At 39.6% G+C, this 17,821-nt stretch overlaps 1 protein-coding gene and 2 long non-coding RNA genes across 3 annotated transcripts in view; 2 read left to right on the top strand and 1 right to left on the bottom strand.

Moving 5' to 3' along the window:
• The window catches only part of KCNG2 (potassium voltage-gated channel modifier subfamily G member 2), a 77,641-nt gene extending 69,109 nt beyond the window's left edge, over positions 1-8,532 (bottom strand). The window contains exon 1 of the mRNA XM_020781605.3: positions 8,057-8,532. The gene's annotated coding sequence lies outside the window, so the exon portion shown is untranslated. The remainder of the gene's footprint in view (positions 1-8,056) is intronic.
• Positions 1-17,821, top strand: part of LOC144589239 (uncharacterized) — a 701,357-nt gene that overhangs the window by 230,170 nt on the left and 453,366 nt on the right. The window lies entirely within an intron of this gene.
• Positions 3,649-10,696, top strand: LOC144589241 (uncharacterized). The gene is made up of 2 exons (XR_013545266.1): positions 3,649-6,893; positions 7,902-10,696. It is a non-coding gene; the product is annotated as an uncharacterized LOC144589241 (long non-coding RNA).

The following is a 17,821-nucleotide window of genomic DNA, read 5'->3' on the forward strand; positions in this document are numbered from 1 at the left end:
CCTTATGTGATGGGGTCCTGGTGTAGTCCTAATCAAAAAATAACTGACTGCTGGTTGAAGTTTTCTATCATCTTAGAACTGCAGAGCTGGAAGGGACACTATGGATCATAGAGTCTTGTCCTTGTCAGGGAGGCACAGTAGGGAATCAAACTCTCAGCCTCTGGCACTGCGGCCAGATGCCTAAGCCACTGAGCAACCCTGCAGTTTTCTGGATTTCAATGATTCACCTTAAAACAAAACAGAACAAACCAACAAACAAAAAACAGGAAGCTGCGGCTTTGTTAACTATGAACTCTGAAACTTCAGGTCTCTTCAAAACCTGTGCCAAAATTTTGCAATTGTTTTGCATCGTTTTGTAATACAAACCCCATGTTTTGTATCACAACCCAAAACTGTGAACTTGATAGATAAAATTGGAACTCCTAGTTAATATGGAAAAACCCAACCTTACACTTTTCATGCAAAACTTATTCTAGTGTTTCATGGTCATTCTGTGGTCCTTAATGTTTTGAAGAAGTATCCCAAACTGTGTAACAATATACTGTACCCACTGTGAGGTCCCAGTATCTACATCATAATCAACATTTCCCTTTTGACTCCAAATTTGTGCTGTTTTGCACTAGTTTTGCACTATTTTGTAGGATTAATGCAAAGTATGTAGCAGGATTGAAATAAATAGAGAAATGGAAGTTCCAGAAGCTCAGTAGGGTATGTCAGCTCTTCAGTTTTGAGTACTGCTGCCAAACTCTAGACTTGGGCAGCAAAACTTTGGTATACATTTTTTATGAAAAGGATTATGTTGGATTTGGGGATATTATAGCCAACAGATAAATGTCAACAGAGATTTCTTAAATTGAGGCACTTTAGCTCCATGGGTTTATATCTTTTGCATAGCCATACAATAGGATACAAGAAAACATGTTTAGCTTGATATTGAAATTATTAAATTTTGTTAAATATTTGGAGTACTGACATTTTGACCACATAAAGCAAAATAAACAAACAAAGCAATGAAGAAGCAAAAGAAGAGAGAGACATGAATAAAATTAACAAAAATGAAAGTAATGGTTTATCACACACACACACCAAGGCTCAGGTCCTATTTATGAAACTGACTTCTAAGTAGATATGCATGGGATTGCATGATTAATAGTTAATTATATAAAATTGATAATTTTAAGAAAGCGTTTGTTTCTTTATTTATTTCCCAACAAATGCATGCATCCTTAATTCTGCTATCTTCTAGAAGACATATTCTCATCCTTTTTTTTATCACACACAATATAAAAAAATAGAGACCCAATCAGGATTATATAAATTACATAATAAACTTTATAACTTAGTGTATGAAGAATTGTTTCCGGTCTGTGGCCCCTTCAAAGGTGCCAAGGACTGGCTGTTCTAGAAGAAGCCAAGGTTAAACCTAATGATGTCTGAGGAGGCTGCTAAATTTCTGTATTATTCAATAACAGCAATGTTAATTAATGTATAAGCTACATCTTTCCTCATTTTTCTTAAATACAGTAATAAAATAAAGTAAAAATGATAACCTCATTCTTTATACTTTAGAAACAACATTCAATCTGTTACTTTTGTAACACACAGTCCCAAAACCAGAAATCTCTCAAAAACTGATGCCCTATCTCAAAAGCTTATAAAGGGCTTTTCAAAGAAGGAAACTCTCTTGAACAACCCTAGAACAGCATTCTGAGCCAAAACTACTTCATGTTCTATGCCCGCAATATTTTTCTTGAGACAAACTAAATTGTGGGACTACATACATTTTAAATTATTATAGAATATAAAACTAATAGCCAGAATTTCAATTGGCAAATCACATTATCTGGAACTCTTTACCCACTATATTGACTATGATATTTAAGAGAATTCCTCTCCTCTCATGCCCACATGTATGCTTTCCTACATGCTTACTTTGCTGATCTTTCACTCCCCATCCCCTGTGTACCATTCCCACCCATCTCCTTAATGCATACACTGTGGTGAGGTTTTATGAACCCAAGTATTATCCAACATTTGTATTATGGCACACTATAGGAAGCATCTGACCTTTTTCTCAAGTATGTATGGCTTCTACTTATTTATTTGTATATGTGGGCTTGGGCATGCTACACAACCCCAGAATGCCCCCAGAAGATGGGAATGGTAAACCACTTCTGAATATTCTATACCCAGAAAACCTTGGAAAGAGTTGCTATAAATTGAAATCAGGGTGATGGCATGTTGTTGTTGTTGTTGTTGTTGTTGTTGTTGTTGTTGTTGTTGTTGTTGTTGTTGTTGTTGTTGTTGTGGTTGTTGTTGTTGTTGTTGTTGTTGTTGTTGTTATAACTTCCAGAATCTGTAACTTAACTTCAAAACTAGAAATATAGAGCTGATTTACAAATGTCATTCTTTTACTTCCTAGCCAACATTAACAACATTCACAAGTGACATCTTTAGACTAAAAGCTGTCCTCAGCATCGTTTATGAAAATGTTATTTGTCACTAAGTGTAAGACAACATCTCTAAGGCAAGTGGCTTTAATTGCCTGACAAATACAATTGTGTGTTTGAGAGGAACAGCCTAAAAACATAGTACAATGAAAAATATATCTTGAATTGCAGTATGCATAGTCAAACATTAATAATTTACACAGGCTGGGAATCCAAGCATGGTATGCAGCATCCCATGTATGCACAAAGACTTTTCCTTCCTGCCTTCCAGTGGAACCTCGAAGAAAAGAGGATCATTCCAATCAGCACTGATGCTGAACTATACAAAGCAAATTTAGAGGAAATACACACAGGCATTTGTCTTGTTGTTTAGTACACTGATGGGATGGGTTGGTCTGATCTCTTTTCTGGCATCCACACATGGACATTGCTGGAACGGACCAATTTGTTCCAACTCACAAGTTTCTGAACCCCTGGCAAGGGGATCTACTATTTTGGTGCAGTTTGAAGAGTGTGAATTTAGCTCCTTCTGGTGACAACTTCCAGTATTCTGAAATAGCTTACAAGCTGCTTCAGGATATCGAAAATGAAACATTTCCCCTTGTCCGTGTAGGGTCAGGCAAAGTTAAATTATTAATTTTTTAACTTCTGCTAAATCTTCACTGATGCAATTAATCACTTTGATTAAATTATTAATTTTTCTTCACCTGTCTATATTGCCAATTAAAATGGCAGCTGTGGGCAGCTTCTTGATTGACAATACACAGACTGGCAAACAAAACAATGTTTTAGTTTAAATGAAGTGATTCATTGCATCAGTGATGCTCTAGCACAATGGTCCCCAAACTTGGGCCTCCAGATATTCTTGGACTACAACTCCCAGAAGCCTTCACCACTACCTCTGCTGGCTAGGATTTCTGGGAGTTGAAGTCCAAGAACATCTGGAGGCCCAAGGTTGGGGACCACTGCTCTAGCAGATGTAGAAAAATTAATAATACATAAGGGTTTGATGTGCCAGAATGCCTGCCTGAAGAGACAAGTCTGAATACTTCAAATCCCTATCGTGCCTCCCAGAAGCATGTGTAGCTGATGGCACTGAGTGCCCTGCTACCTATGTGGCGAATAAACTCCATGGTCACACAAAACAGGACTGCTTAATTGAGCACTTTATACCTAGAAGACTTTAGGAAGCTTCCAGTAAGTCAGAATCAACTTGACAGCATGTAATTATTAATCTTCTTACAGTAGGGATAGCTGCTGCACAAAGCAGTGACTCTTGCTATGCTGGAGTGATTTTATTGGCTTGGAGCACACAATCAGATGTGTGTCATAGTAATGGGCTATCAGGCACACAAAAATAAAAGGACTACCTTCGAAGAACAACAGGAAATTGCTTGCTGATGTTCAAAACCTTTAAAGGTTAAATTTCAAAATTGAAGGTTACAATAAGATTAACCTTTTAATTTTTGAATCATTATGAATTACTGTACTAAATAACAAATCTTCAAATTACATGGGCACAACAACAGGACCAATGTCACTGACTAGCTACTGTCTGGGAAAATTACTTTCTCAGACCTCAACTCTCAGACTCTAGTGCGGTGGCTCCCAACCTTGGGTACCCAGATGTTCTTAGACTTAGAGATGGGGGTATTTGTATATGAATACCCCCCCACAGATGGACATAATGAGGGTCCAGCCCTCTGGAGCCAGACCATCCACTCACCATCTGCTGCTGCTGCAGGCTCTACACTCCCTTCCGATCGCTCCAGAGCTCACAGTTGGCGAGCCACTCTTTGACTTGGCAGAGAGGCTTGTCGTCCTGCGTCCTGCCAGGAGTGGCTAATCAACCACAAGCTCCAGAGCAATAAGAAGGGAGCCCGGAGCTCACAACAGGAGCAGATGGTGAGTAGACAGTCCAGCCCCAGGGAGTCGGACCCTTGTTATGTTCACCTGTGGGAGTGTATTCATATTTGTATACAAATACCCCCATCTCTACTTAGATCACAGCTCCTAGAAGCCTTCACTGGTAGCTGTGCTGACCAGGATTTCTGGGAATTGCAATCCAAGAACACTTGGGGACCCAAGGTTGGGAATGACTGTTCTACAGGATTCCAAGTTTTGGCTGACAGCCTTACCTCCTTCTACAGAACTTTACCAAGACAATGCTTATGTCTGAATGGAAAAATAAACTTCAGTACTGACTTCCTGGAGAAACTGTATGTTGTTGTTTTTTGTGTGTGTGAACTCAACCACTGGCTACATTTGCACAAAATAGCAAACCAATATTGTATTTAAATGAGCTGCATGCTGGCCTGCGTGATCTATATGCTACCACTTTGTTCCTTCCATTAGATCTACTGGCTGAACAAACTGCAATTTTAATGCATAGTTTAAATTGGAGACTTTCCTCCAAAACAAGCTAGGATTTGTAAATCAAGAAAACCTTGTTTATAATACTGGCTTGTAGCCACAATTACTGGTTAAACTGCAAACATTCCAAATTTAAGTAGTCATACTAGTGGAAGAAACCAAACATGACCAGATGCTTTGAATGCATGAAGTTGTAGAGGCTTGGGTTTGTTTTTTTCCCCAAAGAAAGCTTCTTATTCCATGGATATACAAACATTGGCTTAATACGTTTGTACATAATTTGGCAAGCATCAAGAAATATGAGGCAGGCGCAGATTGAGCTTGTTGTAACATAGAAGGGGGAGGTTACAGTGTTGTCAGAATGTTATGCACAATCAAGTTGGAACTTACTTATAATTATGTTAATAAGGCTTTAAGGTTTTTTTTTAAACCACATACATGGAAGGCCAGTGTGGTGTCCCTGAGTCAGTATAGTGGGGATAATGTGTTAGATCAGACTGGGAAGTCATTGAAACGTTCTGAGGCAAGCATTGTGTTTCATCTTAGCCAACTTTAATGAGTTGCTCTAAGGACGAAAAAGTATTCAGCTTAGACTTCTTAGAAAAAGGGCAATTAATCAAAACTAATGAGTGAATAAATGCTGTCAGTTTTCTATATAGCCTTTCTCTAGTGGATCAAGAACTATGAACAACATAACTGTAAAGATATTCTAGCTCTCATGACTATTGTACAGAGGGAGCTACTATGAAAATGTATCTTGTAATCCCACCCACTCCAGTATTATTCAATGGGTTTTATAATTTCATAGGACACTTTATTAGCAGAATACTTGGAAGCATTATAATAATAATAATCTTAGAACTGTAGAGCCGGAAGGGATCCTATAAATCAGTCTAACTCTTGTCAAGGAGGAACTGTGGCGAATTGATCTCTCAACCCCTGGCAGATACCTAAACCACTGAACTATCCAGGAGTCCTCAGGAGGATGAAATGGAAATGAAGGTAGAAAGTCCAAGTTGCTTTCTATATAGATGTCACAGCAACACTGCATAAAGAAAGAACTGAAGGAAGACAATAAATTATCACAATACGTGAAGTCAACTTTTTCCTTGCAGCTAACTTTTATCTCATTTTTGGAACACTGGTTAGATCTTATCTATTTCCGTTGTATCAGATTAAGACATACAGTAGCTCAAAAATACAAGAGGCAAATTAGGAGCTACGGAGATGTTTTGTGAGAACAGTACCAAAATTTTGCTCCTCCAAAGTGTACAATGTACAACAAATTGAAATAACTTTCTTTTGAATATAAATAAAAAAACCAACTTTATACTTTCAGATGTATAAGGATCAGGTCTTAGCATGAGAAAGCAGAAGTCCTATTTCTCACTTAAGTTTCAACTGACATTTTACACTAGACGTGAAGACAGCTACATTACCAAGAATAAGGTCCACGATGGAAATGAAATCTTAAATTAAATCATTACACACAGCACATGCATACTGCATATGCAATCAGAAAACACATTCTATAAATACTATAGCTAATATGGACAGTATTTTGGCACCTACTTATTAACTTGAAACAATATACTTCTTAAAAAGCATTCTGAGCACATAAGAGAAAAATTCACTGATTTGTTCTACATTCTATTAAAAAGTAGGCTTATTCAAATGGTTACTTTTGATCACTCATGCATTTAAAATAAAGTTAAATAAAGAAATTCAGAGACACATTCACTTAGAAAAGTGGGAGCAAGGGATTAGATACTGCAGCAAACAAGGCAAAACTATCTGAAAGCCAGAGAAAAGGATTAGCAATTATGCTACAGTTTATACATTAAGTTCTATATTCAAAAAGCAAAATCTACATTTCTCACCAACCAAGAGACAATCCCTCCTTTTTTCTGTAGAATACTGTATTGAAGTGTATCATACACATATGTTATATTTGTTTTTTCCCTGTTTATCTCTTCCAGATCCAGGAAAACCTGCTTCCATACAGGGACAACATTTCAAATTCAATCTTCTAGCTGCTGCTACCAGTATCTTAAGCTATAGCAGGAGGAGGTGGTTATATTTATGCTTTGCTCTCTGTCTTAGAAAAGCTACTAGACAGAGGCTGAGATCCTGCTGCTTCATTTGTTAAGCTGCACAAGAGTAAGCCCTGAGAATCAGTAAATCAACTCCTCCATAATTTCCATTGATACAAAAGGGCCTACTTTAGCTGAAACTTACTTTAGCATAGTAAGTCACAATTACAGTTGGTTCCTTGGAACCCCTTGAATTTATGGGGTTGACTCCACCAAATCCCCACTGATTCACTGGGCCAACTCTACTGCAATTTAACCACTAAGCAACAGGATTTCAGCCAATGTGTCCTTCAACCCAAATTTGGGGCTACAAGCACAACTTTGCAACACAGCAAATTTCAATATAAAATTATATCTGGACTTTTGGGGAACCAGCGAAATAATCCCAGCCTTTACTAAAAGGAAGCACATAATGTTAGCATAGATGCTGCTCCTGAAATTTGCTTTCCTCTTTCCTAATGAAGCATGAGAACGGGAATAAAGGGCACTGCCCCCACTTATGAAATGTGATAGATTCATGCGGTTGACACAAGCAAGCTGTTCGTCAGCGTCAACCTTAGCCAGAATCTGAGGACTTCCAAGTACTGTAACAGAACTTAAAAGGCCGAGAAAGTTCCTGCCAACCCCTGAAACGAACAAACTGTTCCGTTTGATGTTCTTGCTGGCACCCCACAAGATCAGCAGCCAAACCAGAAATCTTAAAATTCTTCAAAAACCAAACGAGGCTGTGGGGTTCTTTTTACACGACAATTCTGAGAAGTAATGCCGTGTAAAATAAATGTCATCGCACGAATAGTACGAACAGGCTAAAGAAGATCTCAAGCTTTATCCTAGCCCCGAAAAAGCGATACCTCCCGAGCTTAAGGATGCTATCCTGTGCCTGTTTTTCCCCGCGGGTCAGCTTGTCGAACTCAATAGGGTTTGTGCTTATATACTCAAATAAGGATCATACACAAGAGTCCAGCTTCTGCTTGTCATCCGCCAGGGACCGGCCAAGCCCTAAAGAAACCCTGATCCACGGCTACGGACGGCGGTGGAGGAACCAAGGGGACATACACGAGCGGAGCCGCAGCGCCCCCCGCCCCGAACTTCCCGCTCGCCACGCCGGAGGCGCTTCAGCCCCGCCAATCCCTCGCTCACCTCGACGCGCAAGTAACTCTTCTTCCTCGGAAGCTCTCCAGCCCCGCGTTGTCCCTTGGGCTCCTCTGCCCGGCGAGCCTCGACAACTAGCCGCCTCTGGGGACGCAGCCGGAGTTTCCCTTTCTTGCCCCGTGGAAGTGGAGCTGGAGAGCAAAGAAAGACGGGGACTCGCTCGGCTTCTCCGCTCCGGCTCCCGGCGGCACGCTGCAGGTGCTTCGGGCTCCCGGAGACCCAAAGTCCGGGCACTTCGCGACGGCGCTCTCGGCTGTCAGAAGAAGGCAGCAAAGAAACTGGGGGGGGGGGGGGGTTGAAGTCGGGAGGGGGGGCAGCGGCTGGGAAGAGCACCGCCCCTCGCCTGAGGCGCCGCCCTGGGCACGCTATCGCGCCGCCAAAGCCCCGCAAGGAAGGACGCCCGGAGTCTCGCCTCAGTTGCACTCTTTCTCCCCGCGGCGCTTGGGCTCCTGTTTGGGTGACTGAGAAGGGCACCCGCGCTGCGTGCGCCCCAGGAGGCCGGCCGACGAGGGCGGGGAAGCGGCGGGTCCTTTCTATCGCCTCAACCCCCCCCCCCGCCCGGCGGTCACACGCACACGGCGCCTTCCCGCGCTCTGTTGTGGGAAGGAAGGGCGGCAATGCCAGGCTCGCTCTGTGGGGAAAAGAACGAGCACGGGCTGGCTCTAGCGTTGAGTTAGCCGGGCCGCCTTGAACTTTATGGACGGAAGGCGCCGATGTCGAATAAATAAAAGGATAGAACAACAAACCAGGACTTGTCCCCCGACTGCTTTCGTTCATGCCTTGCCCAAGTTTCATTTTCCTTTCTTCCCCAAGCTGTGCTCACTTCAACCTGACCCTGATGCTATAGAGGGTCAAAAATATGTATTTATCGGGTTTTCTCCATCAAATGCAGTTGTGCTGTTTTGCATTCTTGTCTGCGGGTCTTTTCAACATTTCCATCTTGGTTTCTTTTCCTTCCTCAGGGAGGTTGGGTCACGTCAGGGTGAACAATTACTGGTGTATTGTGTCCAAACTGTTCCTCAGGGCTTCTAAGCCAACAAATTTTTCTCAGTGCATCTTTGACCCGTTTATTTTACTTTGGATGATCAGCTGTAACAATCTGTTACTTCCGTTTCTCATTGTGCAGACCAAATACTCGAATTTGCTGCACTTCATGTGTAAAATTAGGCTTAAGAGACAGAATTTCTCCTCATGTCTTGTATGAGATACTAAAACTGTACCTAAATTATTGGCCCAAAGACCCTTCTGTGGTTGCTGGTCTAGAATGCAGTTACTTATTTCTATTCTAGACAGAGAAGATAAATACAAGAATTAAATCCAATGTTTATTTATTTATTTATTACATTTATAACACCTTCAACACACAAGTATTCTCAGATTAGCTGAGGATAAACCCAACAGCGCATTGCATCAGGACAGTATGAAGGAAAACTATTATGAGCTACTGGTGAAATAGTTCAGATCTTGCACATAAAATATAGGCATAAGAATGCTTCACTCATTCAATTATGATTATTTGTCATACACTGAGCAGGCAAATCTGTCCAAAGAGAAACCTAAATCCTATTGATTTAAATAAATTTGCTCTAGCGGTTACTAAATCTAGACTAACCTCCAACAATTAATAATGTCAATAAACTGGTAGGCGAAACACAACAAATGTAACAAATAATGTGAAAATATGACATTTTAAAAGATTATAGAAGTCTAGGAGAAGTTTTTGTCTGAAATGAAAGCAAAGTGGGCACCAGCTGAACCTCACTGAAGAGATAATTTCAAACTCAGTGCCACAAATGATAAGGGTTTTTTCCTAGTCAACACTCATATTATTTCAAAATGTGAGCTTATGTAAGGGAAAGCTTCAATTTATTATCTCAGTGTGCAGATCTAAGAGGAATGGGTGTCTGTGAGGGAACAATTGAAGGTGCTTGCCACCCTGAATTCTAAACTTTATATTTCTTTAACCATGTATAAGTAAAAACTACAGCAAGTTCAACCACCTGTATCAACTCTCCCCTCCCATTGTTTCTGCAGATTCTCTTGCAAAAATGATCCAGAATTGCACTCTTGTAATTGCTATTTCTGTTTGTTTCACTGATGTGACAAATATGGCCTTCCAGCTATTGTTGGATTGTTCCATCATCCTTCACTATTAACTATGCACACTGGGACTGAAGGGAATTGAAGTCCAACAACATCAAGAGAGTTACACATTCCTACCCTCAATTCAGCTAAATTGTCAGCCAGTCATTAGTCCCAACTATGACAAACTCGCTTAAAGAAAGGGACTTTGTAAATCAACCCTAATATAAATCTCATGATTTAAGTGGGTCTATTAAATTGATTATGATACCCAGAGTGGTGTAGTAGAGTGATGGACTAGCACTCAGGAGACCTGGGTTCAAATCTATGTTTTAAAGTCACTGTGACAGTGGTGGAACTAGTAAGACCACTCGTTAACTATCTTACTTACTTTGAAAGCCCTGTTAGGTCCTAAGTTGGTTCCGATCGGACTAGATGCCACACAACACACAATAGGTGATTGGGATTAACAACTGCATTTAGTCCTGGGAATGCACATCTGTAATGCTCACTATTACCTTCTATAATCAGTTTTTCAACTCCCCAATGCCATTCTAGAATAGCTTCCTTAATACAAGTACTAATAGATTTAACTAGAATGTTTCTTGGCTTCTCTGACCTTCAAGAGGAACCAGAGATGCTTGCGTAATTCAGTCTTCATAAATTCTGATGCAAACTGACGTGATTCACTCCTCCTAAACTAATTTTCTGATTGAAACACAAATATTCTTTGGATTTTGGGTTTCTACAAATGTTGCTATGCAATCCTTGGATCATAAAGATGCATAAAGATCTATTTTAAAAAAATGATATTAAAATATGGATATTAGGAAAAAAACATTTATAAGCATGTATTTTGTGAGAAAAATAGTTTATATATATATATATATAAAAAAACTATTTTTCTCACAAAATATGTACTTATAAATGTTTTTTTCCTAATATCCATATTTTAATATCATTTTTTAAAATAGATCTTTATGCATCTATATATATATATATATATATATATATATATATATATATATATATATATATATATATATATATATATATATATATATATATATATATATATATATGCATTTCATGTATGCATATTTTTAATTCATATACAGTGGACCCTCGACTTACAGACAGCTTGACTTACAGACTTTTCGAGTTACAGACTTCTCTGGCTGCAAAATTTAGATTCGACTTGCAGCCAGAGAATCGACTTACAGACCAGAAAAAACCCAAAATGAAATAAAAATAGAATAAAAACCACTGGTTATGGGATTAATCGGTTTTCAGTGCATTGTAGGTGAATGGAGATTCGACTTACAGACTTTTCGACTTGCAGCCACCATTCCAATACAGATTAATTCCTTAAGTAGAGGGTCCACTGTATTAATACAGAAATGGGATGGAAGGAATTTATGAATTAACCCATAAGAAACACATACTTCATGGACAGATGTGCAAAACAACACAATCCTTTGCACTCATACTCAAAACTAAATTATTGTGATTATAACGAGACTTTCCTCAAACTTTTTTTTTTTTAAAAAAACCAAACAAACTATGGACTAAACTACCACTTCAAATTAATGATGATGAGCCTCCTCTTAAATTTAAATTATTTGTTCTCACTGGAAGCTTGTCTTGGATCTCATCCTGTTAACAATTCAGTTTCCCTGTTTTAGAAGTAGAAATTTATAATATTGGTAATAATATAAGTCCATGAAAGAAAAAAAGTACAAGGAGCTACATTCAATTTCTAGTACTCATGGGAGTTGATCAACTGAATGAATGTCATATTGAAGGAAGTTTCATTCTAAGGATCTTCTGTAGCAGGGATTAATGTTTGGATTCAGCTTGCAAAGTCTTATATAAAAATGATTGTTCGGGTGTAAAAAACATTTTTGTGGGATTTATTTATATAATTTATTTAATTCACACATTACAGAAGAACAACAAGCTACATTTATTAAATTTTCAAATGTCAGTAGTTTTCCAAACTGTTATTTGGTTGAATTTTCAATTAACTTCTTGTAGTTTTTGCCACAGCAGAAACTTCAGTTGTCTTAAGTAAAAAGGTAAAGGTTCCCCTTGACAATTAAGTTCAGTTGTGTCGGACTCTAGGAGTCAGTGCTCATCCTAATTTGTAAGTTAAAGAGCCAGTGTTTGTCCGTAGACATCTTCCTTCATCACGTGGTCAGCATGACTAGACACGGACCACCATTATCTTCCCACCAAGGTGGTACCTATTTGTTTACTTGCATTTGCATGCTTTCAAATTGCTGGTTTGGCGAGAGCTAGGAAAAGCAATAGGAGCTCACCCTGTCATGTGGATTCAAACTGCTGACCTTTTGATCACAGCCCAATGGATCAGCAAACAACTCCTGGACTTGCTCCTTTCCCCCCAGCTGACCACAGCTGTGGCTACAGTTGGCTCTTGTGTTGGCCAGCATCTGAGCAGTATGTATGTACCGAGCCATTAATGAGTATTTACAGCCAGTTATATTGATTTGACTTCCACTGCCATCAATAGTGAGAAGAACATGTTGCCACACCTCAGCAGATATGCTAAAATAAGCATATTGTAGCTTGGATTTTTCAGATAAAACCTTTGACCAGCAATTAACCCATACCACAGCTGAATTCTTTTAAATATTTTGAATCATGCATTTTTTAACATGGCTTCAATTATTGATGAACCATTACATTTTATGCAGTGGATAGCAATCTGACATCAAAATCTAAGGAGTAAGCATACTGTACCTTTCTCAAGGACTGCCAAAATTTTTATGTAGGCTTTATACAGCTTTAATACTCATTTTGCATTTCTCATTTTATTTATATTTCACCATCCCATCTATGGGGGAAACTGGGTGCTGATTCAGAGTTGTGTTTGATGTTTTAACCGTAAGCTTTTCCATTACTGAAGAATAAAGCCACTGTTCAGTTTTAAAATCTTGAGTATGAAGCTGTGAGAATTCCTAGAAACCCCAAATTAAAAGTTGGGCCAGATGCCAGTATTTTATATCTGTGTGCATACTTTTGAATCATAGTCTTCATCTCTCTTTTTGTTGTTGTCTTTGTTCCTGTTTTCTTTATAATAAAATATTCCACTTACCTTGATGAATATATTTTTAGTTTCTGTACACTTCTTATTTGTACATTTTCCACATGCAAATTAATTTATGTGACATTTAAAAGCCATCCAACTCTATAAAAATATAGCTTTGTTTTCCTAAAGCACAACCTTATCTATAATATAATTAGGTTAAGTATGTGATTTTAAACCAATTTAGTTGCATTATAATGAATTAAAATATTATGTGTCAGGTTGATTCTACGAAGTTACATTGGCTGAAATCCAGTATTAAGTCACAAGAAGAGTAGAACCACTGAATTAGTGAAGTTTTGGTGAGTCAACTCCTCTGTAGTTCCACTGATTCAGTGGATCAACTTTAGTTCTTACAACTAGGTTTCAGCCATTATTTCTTTGACCGGTATGCATATAAGAGGCTTGATTTTGCCATCTGCTTCAACAAAGGAATACACATTTTCTCTTGTGTAAAGTTGCACCTATGAGACATACTATTATACATTTCATCTTCATGCTTAGCATCATTTTTGTAGGCATCCTTCAGTCTTTCAAGCAATCAGATGGAGTTCCTCCTCTGAAGCCAGCTGGTAACTTCTGTAAGAGTAACCATGAGATCACCAGGTGTGCCTAACTGGCATACCATGGGAACTCAAGCAGTTTCAACCTCTTTAAAAAATGCTCCCCATTTCAAGGCCAAAAGAGATAATTCTTCACACCAGCCAAGATGGCTCCCTAATTAGGTATAGGCATCCTCCAGTCTTGAGAGACTAAGGTAACGTGCTCTGATTAGAGGTCTTGGAACAGCATCTAGTGTGGCTGAGAAGGCCAATTTGAGAGTGACGATCCCTTCCACACTGAAGACAAATACAATCTGTCCCTGTCCAGCTTCCTGATTTTGCTGGTTTTGGGACTGTTTGGGACTGAGAAACTGTTTGCCTCGGCCTGCTGAACAAGTTTCTCTTTAAATTGGAAGAGGCCATGCTACACCACCTGCCTCCAGGCTGAATGCTCAGAGGTCAGCGTTTCCCATCTGTTGAGGTCCATTTCCAACGCTTTCAGATCCTGCTTGCAGATATCCTTGTTATCACAGCTGTGGTTTCCCTCTGGGGTGCTTTCCCTACACTAATTCTCCATATATTATTATAGCAATATATGCATAAATGATGTGCTGCTATTTGATAATAATTTCACTCTCCTCAGCTTCTAAATATCTTCAAAAACTTTGCTGGGATCTTAATAGAGTTCAGTGGCATTAGATTGTTATGGGAAACTCCCCTGAAAAAGCCACTATTTTTCTAAAAATGAAAGTGTTTTAGAAACACAAAAATGTGGAAATAATACTCTTCAGTATTTCCCCAGAGCCAGCCTCTATCTTGCTTGCTGGAGCTAAGTGTGGATAACTACAGTAAAATAATTTATAATTTGACAGGCATTTAGGACTGGGTTCTCCTGCTGCAATTGCATAGTAAAGGCAAAGAGAGAAAATGATGTTTCCTATCATCCTGCTTCTTTACAACTGTGAAATACCTAGAAATCCAGAGTACTTTTTTTCTCCTCAGAGTAGCATATTATTTTGTATTCAAATACACAGTGCCTGTACATTTGCAGGAATCACTGAAGGATGGATTGTCACACAGCAACAGATAACATCTTAACACATGACTACCATAGTCATTTATGCTTATCTGATAAACATGAGAGCCAAAGACTCTTCAGACCTGTCAACAACACAGAAATGTGAAGGCTAATGAATCATTTGAACAGTACATAAAAACAAATTCAACATACTGTAGCCCGTGTTTCATTTGCTGTGAAATAAGGAGTGGAAACAGTTTGAATTAGATCCAGACTTGGTTACCTCACCTACTCTGCTGAGAGAGGAAGAGAAAACTAATACACACTAATAACTAGAGAAGTACCCAGGTTTGACTGGGTTGGAATGGCTCTCTTTTGATTAATAGATGCCTTCAAATGCAATTACACTGCTTCCAAATTTAGCTATATCTACCGTGTCTGAATCAAGCTGTTGCTACAAGAATTAAAGTGTGAATCCTACCATATTCACTCCTACAACCTCTGAAGTAAGTAAGAAGATTATAGGAGTCTTAGTCAAGTACAGTACTGACTGATGATGGACAACATGCATGGAAACATTTAAATAAATAAAAAATAATTAATGCTTTTGCAAACCCCAACTGCACATGCCAAGGTACCATTTGTATGGAATGCTAAGTTTCAGCTGCATCATCCATAATGCTCATAACAGCACATTTGCATTGTTTTCACCATTCGGTGATTCACATTGAAAATTCAGGGATGAAAGGAATATATGAAGAACATTTAATTTGATGAGAGCACTAAACCACTGGTTCTTAACCTTGGGTTACTCAGGAGTTTTGGACTGCAACTCCCAGAAGCCTTCACCACCAACTGTGCTGGCTGGGGTTTCTGGCAGTTGCAGTTCAAAAACATCCGAGTAACAAAGGTTAAGAACCACTGCACTAGACAATCCCTTCTGTTGTTCTGGGTGGTTTGGGTTGATGGACTAGAAATAGATAATTAACAGAGCAATCCTATGGGAAAAGAGGACATGTCTGTGGCAAAGGAGCCACTCCAAACTTTGTTCAGTTTACACAAACCAGGACACAGGATGTGCCCCCTCCTCCAATTTCCCCTTTCTTTTCATTTGTTTCGTTTAGTCGTTTAGTCGTGTCCGACTCTTCGTGACCCCATGGACCAGAGCACGCCAGGCCCTCCTATCTTCTACTGCCTCCCAGAGTTGTGTCAAATTCATGTTGGTTGCTTCGCAGACACTGTCCAGCCATCTCATCCTCGGTCGTCCCCTTCTCCTCTTGCCATCACACTTTCCCAACATCAGGGTCTTTTCCAGGGAGTCTTTTCTTCTCATGAGATGGCCAAAGTACTGGAGCCTCAGCTTCAGGATCTGTCCTTCCAGTGAGCACTCAGGGTTGATTTCCTTTAGAATTGATAGGTTTGTTCTCCTTGCAGTCCAGGGGATTCTCAAGAGTCTCCTCCATCACCACAATTCAAAGGCATCAGTGTGCTTTCTTTATGGTCCAGCTCTCACTTCCATACTTCACGACAGGAAAAACCATAGCTTTGACTATTCGGACTTTTGTTGGCAATGTGATGTCTCTGCTTTTTAAGATGCTGTCAAGGTTTGTCATCGCTTTCCTCCCAAGAAGCAGGTGTCTTTTAATTTCGTGGCTGCTGTCTCCATCTGCAGTGATCATGGAGCCCAGGAAAATAAAATCTGTCACTGCCTCCATATCTTCCCCTTCTATTTCCCAGGAGGTGATGGGACCAGTGGCCATGATCTTACTTTTTTTGATGTTGAGTTTCAGACCGTTTTTTGCACTCTCCTCTTTCACCCTCATTACAAGGTTCTTTAATTCCTCCTCAGTTTCTGCCATCAGAGTGGTGTCATCTGCATATTGGAGGTTGTTTCTTTTCATATTCTTTCCCATTTGTCTCAGTAGGCACTCAAGGTTTATCATACCTTTTTGTTCTTTCTGGAGATGTGTTTGGGAGAACAAGGACACAACTGAATTACTAACATGTCCTCAACATATCCTTTCTTACCCTCATTGTGGTTAAAATGGTGATGTTGATGAAGCTTTCTGCCGCTGTTCAAGGTAGGTTCCTGTAAGCAGATGGTCAAACGCATCTAATGTCCTCTTAATCACTTCCCAAGGGAACGAAGGATTGCACCCTTCACTTTTTTGTACTTTGTCTAACACAGTGGCTCTTAACCTTTTTGAATGAATCACCCTCTTGAGCCATTGAGGAAGTTATCATCGCCCCCTCCCCCAACATAACAGCGCCGCCGCCGCAGCACCAGATCCGCAGCCAGCACCAGCTGCTGTAGATCTGCCTGCCGGATCCGCTACCAGCACCGCTGCTGCAGCCACCTTCACAGGTTTGGCTCACTCCATCGCCCCCATATTGCCCCACTTCTGTTCCTTCACCCCCACATCACCCCTTTTCGTTCCATTGGCTCCCTGAAAAACAAAATCGCCCCCTGGGGGCGATATTGCCCAGGTTAAGAACCACTGGTCTAACACATCCGTTCATAGATATTTGTAAAGAGATCCTAGACTCTCCAATCCACTGGAATTAAGGGTTAAAAAAAGAGAGAGAGAGAGATCAAAACTCTATAGTGGCAAGGTTATTCTTGTCCATTCATAGTTCTAAAATGTAAATTGTTTACAGCTTAATGTATTGTAAATGTCTCCACTGGGAGGCATCATCACCAATGTTGCCTTCCATTCATTTTCAGTTTTAATGTTAATATTTAGGATTCTTTACCAGCCTTCTCTTGCTGTACATATAACTACTGATCCTGGAGATTTCATACTTTAAATGAGCACAGTCAAGGTCACTCGGTTTCTCACTCATGCCTCACTAATCTGTTTCTGAAATTCCACCCATTACTTTTAATGTGATTTCCATCTTGCCATTAAGTGCATTTCACAGTACAGGTTAGAAATATATAGATAGCAAAACCAGTGGCTATATTATTTGCTCAGAACAAATCAACAGCTACATCTGACTTA

This window comes from Pogona vitticeps, chromosome 4, assembly GCF_051106095.1.
Source record: "Pogona vitticeps strain Pit_001003342236 chromosome 4, PviZW2.1, whole genome shotgun sequence".
Lineage (NCBI taxonomy): Eukaryota > Metazoa > Chordata > Lepidosauria > Squamata > Agamidae > Pogona > Pogona vitticeps.